This window comes from Hemitrygon akajei, unplaced genomic scaffold, assembly GCF_048418815.1.
Source record: "Hemitrygon akajei unplaced genomic scaffold, sHemAka1.3 Scf000087, whole genome shotgun sequence".
Classification (NCBI taxonomy): Eukaryota; Metazoa; Chordata; class Chondrichthyes; order Myliobatiformes; family Dasyatidae; genus Hemitrygon; species Hemitrygon akajei.
In genome coordinates, this window is record NW_027331973.1 from 1,577,324 (window position 1) to 1,583,323 (window position 6,000).

Below are 6,000 nucleotides of genomic sequence, written 5' to 3' on the forward strand. Positions count from 1 at the left end.
ATTGTGAAAAGGTTTAAACTTGCTACGGTGAAATTGACACTGAGGAAGGCACAGATGCAGAGGATTATAGCTGAACATCATGTATCTGAGGCGTGTTTAAAGTGGAGGATTTGGAGGTGTTTCCTGAAAGTAATCCTAGTGAGCTTGAGCTCCATTACAAGTTAGAAAAATTAAAGATGGAGGCTGCGGAAAGGCAGAGGCAGTTTGAGGCTAGAGAGGCAGAAAAACAGAGGGAGGAAGCGGAAAGACAGAGGGTGTTCGAGCTGGAAAAGATAGAGAGATTGCAGCAAAGGGGTCTAGCGTTAGACACTGGTGATAAGTTTGAGGACAGTCAGGAAGTTAAATTGGTACCTCCACTTGACGAGGCAGAGGTTGATAAATACTTTCAGCATTTTGAGAAGGTTGCTCAGAGTTTAAAGTGGCCAAAAAGGGTTGGCCTATTCTCTTACAATGTGTAATTGAGGGGAAGGCTCAGCAAGCCTATTCTGCTTTGACAGTTGATGAAGCAGCTGATTATGACATAGTGAAACAGGCTGTGCTCAAACTTACAAGTTGGTCTCAGAATCATACAGGCAAAAGTTTAGAAATTCAAGGAAATGTGTGAACCAGACTTATATGGAATTTTCTTGTGAGAAGTTTGTGTTTTGGCTGGTGCAGATATTAAAATATAAATGATGATTTTAACAGCTTGAAAGAGTTGGTTGTAATTGAAGAATTCAAAAGGTGCGTCCCTGATGACATAAAGACGTATTTAGATGAAAAAGATGCTGCTACATTGCAGGAGTCTGCTAGATTAGCAGATGAGTTCGCTTTAACTCATAATGTTAAATTTACCCAGAATAAGAGTTTCCAAAAAGAGTAGCAGCGATCACCAGGGTAAACCAGAAATTAAAGCTGGGACTAGTGACACGAGTAAGGATGTAGGGAAGCGGTTGAAGGAGAAATATTCTGGTCTTACTTGTTACTATTGTAAGAAGCTGCCATATGATGGCTAACTGTTCTATCCTGAAGAAGAAAAAGAAAAAGGAGGCAGTCCCAAATGCCTGTGTTCAGTATGTTGAAGCACCTATAACCCCACAGGGTTCTGAACATTCTGTTGAGACTCAGTTAAGTACTGAGAGGTCTGACCGAGTTAAGAAGGGATTTGAATATTTTATGTCTGATGGGTTTGTATTAGTAAAGGAAGTGTCTACGAAGGTACCAGTGAAAATTCTTCAAGATGCTGAGGCTTCTCAGTCACTTATATGAGACAGCGTTCTAAAGTTTGGTGATAAGACAGACACTGGTGAGGTAAATCTTATTAAAGGTATTGGGGGCGGCGTGGTTTTTGTGCCATTGCCCAAGGTACCTTTACAGTCAGGGTTGGTTTCCAGACCTGTTAAGATCAGATTGTGCTCCAGTTTACTGGTGGAAGATGTTACTTTGCTGTTAGGGAATGACCTGGCAGATGGTAAAGTTGTTCCTGTAGTGCAGTTGACAACTAAGCCAACCACTGACGACCCTCAGATGGATTTTAACATTTATCCTTCCTGCGCAGTAACTCACAGTATGGCTAAAAAGTCTGCCGACGCAGACAGTTCTGTGCAGCATGATTCTGATACCAGTGATAGCCAAAATTGGGATTCAAATTATGCTGACTTGTCAGGGACTTTTCTGTCGTCATTGTTTCAACAGGATTCATGTAGACAGTCTGATGAGAAAGACTTATCCCTGTCTAGGAAGGAGTTTATAGCAGAACAGAACCGAGACCCTGAGATTGAAGCTTTAAAAGAAACAGCTCTCTCTGATGATGAGATTAAGAAAGTGCCAGTAGGGTATTATCCCAAGGATGGAGTGTTAATGAGGAAGTGGATGCCACCTGCTACACCTGTGAGTGAGAAATGGGCAATTGTTCACCAATTTGTAGTTCCTAAATTTTCAGTCCTGTAAACTTTAACTTCGCCCCACAGTATGTCCTTAGGTGGCCATTTTGGAGTGAATTAAACTGTAAAAAGGATTATGAACGAACTTTACTGGCCTAATTTGAGGAAAGATGTTGTGATCTTTTGCAGAGCCTGTCACACTTGTCAAGTTGTGGATAAACCTAATCAGGTCACCCCAGTGGCCCCACTCCGGCCTATACCTGCATTCAGTGAACCCTTTTCCAAAGTTATAGTGGATTGTATTGGCCCATTGGCAAAGACTAAAGCTGGCCATCGGTATTTGCTAACTATTATGAGTACCTCATCCAGATTCCCAGAGGCAAAACCTCTCAGGAATATTAAAGCTCAAACTGTGACAAAGGCTCTTACTAAGTTTTTTTACTCTATTTGGTTTGCCTAAAGCAATCCAGACTGATCAAGGAAGTAATTTTACATCTGGTTTATTCCAGCAGGTGGTTTATGAACTGGGAGCTAAATGAATTACATCATCTGCATACCATCCGGAATCACAAGGGGCTTTAGATAGATTTCATTCCACCCTCAAAACAATGAATAAGACATACTGTGTTGAAAATGGAAAATACTGGGATGAAGGAATATATCTGTTTTTGTTCACAGTAAGAGAGTCAGTACAGGAATCACTGGGCTTTAGTCCATTTGAATTTGTATTTGGTCACTGTGTGAGGGGACCTTTGACCTTGTTAAAGGAACAGTGGATTGATGGGATGTACATGTTAACTTCTTAGACTATGTTTTGAAGTTCAAAAACAAACTACACCAGTCCTGTAGCCTAGCAAGACAAAACTTATAGATTTCTCAAAGCAAAATGAAGTTTTGGTTTGATAAGCAGGCTTGTGAAAGAAAATACCAGGTGGGGGGTGAGGTGGTTGCCTTATTTCCAATGTGGATGAATCCAGTTAAGGCGAAATTCAGTGGACCGTATGAAACAGTCTCTCGTTAATGATGTGAATTATGTTATTAAGACACCCGACCGATGCAAACCAACACAGGTGCTACACATAAATACGATACAGACTTATTTTGACAAGCAGGCACCATCTGTGAGTGTTGTTGTCAAAACATATGAATCTGGCAACCCTGAGAATGAAACAATTAACTCATCTGAGACTTTTCACAAGCCAAACACGGTCCCAGTTAGGCTAATGAACTCGGTTGTTCAAGAAAACATTGATAATAAGTTGGCTCATCTGCAGCCAAAGCAACAACAACAGCTGAAGAAATTAATTCTGAAGTTTAAAGATTTATTTCCCAATGTTCCCAAGCAAACCACGGTCTCAGTACACGACGTAGATTTCGGACCAGCCAAACTGATTAAACAACACCCATATTGCATGAAGGTAGAAAAGTGTAAATTGGTTGAGCAAGAAATTGAATATATGCTGAACAATGGTATTATTAGACCTGTGATTATGGACTGTGCCTCCAAGAACCATGTCTGTAAAAGAGAGAGAGAGAAGAGCACAAGCAGCTTGTTACAGAGACAGATAGAGCGGAGGGCCTGCATGATGGACAGCTGGTGTTCAGCACAATGGTATTTAAAGGAGTGTTGCTGTTTGTTTTTTAGGACAGGCAGACACACGAAGGCTAGTGGGAAGAGTTGTCACTGAAGTTTTAAATGCCCACGGGGGGTGGGGGGGGGAGGTTGAGGATCAGTTAAGAGGAATCAGTCTGTGACTATTAGTGCGTGTAAGAGCGACCCTGTGAAATCTGCTAGAAACCCTTGCCTGGGTTGGTAGATTGTCACTTGAAGACCGTGCTCTTAAGTTGGTCATGTTTGGCTAACTTGGAAGATTTGGTGGACATCGGAAGAGGGTCGACAACACCTGTTTGGATCCCAGATCTCTCACTCACTTCAATCCCGTGAACTGAACTAAATATCCTTACCACACCAGCGTAAGACTGCATCATTTACCAGCTAAGTTTGGGAAATATATATTTACACCTAGATAGATAGATAGATACTTTATTCATCCCCATGGGGAAATTCAACATTTTTCCAATGTCCCATACACTTATTGTAGCAAAACTAATTACATACAATACTTAACTCAATATAAATATGCATATAAAATCACCCTCTCAAAAAGCATTAATAAATAGTTTTAAAAAGTTCTTAAATAGTTTACTAAGAAATACATTGAATGGTAACTTAAGCTCAGTCCTGACCCCGGCACTTTAACATATAACACTGCTAGATTTTGCACTGATTATGGAAAGGTAAATGCAGTAACAAAAACAGATGCATATCCTATCCCTAGGTTGGATGATTACATCGATAAGGCTGGAAAAGCTAAATTTCTGACAAAGATTGAACTGCTGAAAGGGTATTGGTGTGTTCCATTGACGGACAAAGGTAGAGAAATTTCTGTGTTTGTGACACCTTCTGGGTTGTACGAATACAATGTTTTGCCCTTTGGAATGAAAAATGCTCTAGGAACGTTGCAGAGAATGATTGATTCTGTAATTCGAGGGTTGGAACACACATTTACCTGTACTAATGATGTAGTCACAGGGAGTGACACTTGGGAAGAGCATATCTCTGAAGTAGAAAAGCTGTTTGACAGGCTTTCCCAGGCCAACCTTACAGTTAACTTACTTAAGAGTGAATTTGGCCATGTCACTGTGACCTATCTTGGCAATGTTGTAGGTCAAGGCAAATTGGTTCCTGTTCAGGCAAAAGTCCAGACAATTTTCTGAAGTTTCTATTCTGACTGGTAACAAGGCTCTTGAAAGGTTTCAGGGAACAGTTGGATATTATCATAAGTTCTGTAAGAACTTTGCTGGTATTGCTCTTCCACTGACTAATCTCCTGAAGAAGGGCGAAAAGTTTGTTTGGACTGAGCCTTGTCAGAAAATTGATTGAAAATTATTATTTGAGATTAGGCCAATCAATGTAGTGTCGTCAACAAATTTATTTTGTAGATTGGAGCTGTGAGTGGCGACACAAGTCATGGGCGCACAGAGAGTAAAGGAGGGGCCAAGTAGACAACCCTGAGGGGTATGTGTTCTGAGGATCAGAGAGACAGAAGTGAGGGAGTCCACACTTACCACCTGCTGGCGATCTGACAGGAAGTGCAGGATCCAGCTACACAAGGCAGAGTAAAGGAGACAACCCTGAGGGGTATGTGTTCTGAGGGTCAGAGAGACAGAAGTGAGGGAGTCCACACTTAGCACCTGCTGGCGATCTGACAGGAAGTGCAGGATCCAGCTACACAAGACAGGGTGAAGGCCGAGGTCTCTGAGCATCTTGTTGATACTTCACACCTTCATATGGCTACTGCTCTGCCTATGACTGAAAGGAACTGCAGAGAGCTTTGGAGAACAGAGAACATCAGAGAAACAAGCCTCCCCTCCATGGACTCCTCCTACTCTTCCCCTACCTCAGAAAAGCAGGATATGAACTCAAAGATCCTCACAACCTGGACATTCTTGCTGCAAACCTGCTCTCCCTTCAAGGAAGTTATACAAAAGCCTTAAAGTGCGAACCACCAGGCTCAAGGTCGACTTCCTGTCTGCGGTTATAAGCCAAATGTATGATAAAATGGACTCGAGCTCACAATGTAACTTGACATGACACTGCACCATATGTCTATCTGCACTGCATTTTCTCTGCAGCCATAATGCTTTGTTACAGTTATTGTCTTGTCGTATATCAGCTCAATGTACTGTCGTATTGTATTGATCTGTTTGGCTGGTACGTCAGGCAAGATTTTCACTGTAGCTCAGTACATGATGATAATAAACAATATCCCCATTTTAATTGTGTGGAAATATTAGACAGACTGAGCTTCTGCTTTGGAACCACAGAAGGAAACTTAACTGTTTCTTCAGTTTGCATATAAGGAGAAGGTGGGAGTGGAGGATGCTATCACGTATTTGCTGCACAAATCACTCTCTCACCTAGAGGGGGTCAGTTGTGCTGTGAGGATTACATTCCTTGACTTCTCTAGTGCCTTTAACACCATCCAGCCCAAGATCTTAAGGCACAAACTAACGGAGATGGGAGTAGACTCTCACATGGTGGATTGGATAGTGGACTACTTGACAGATAGACCTC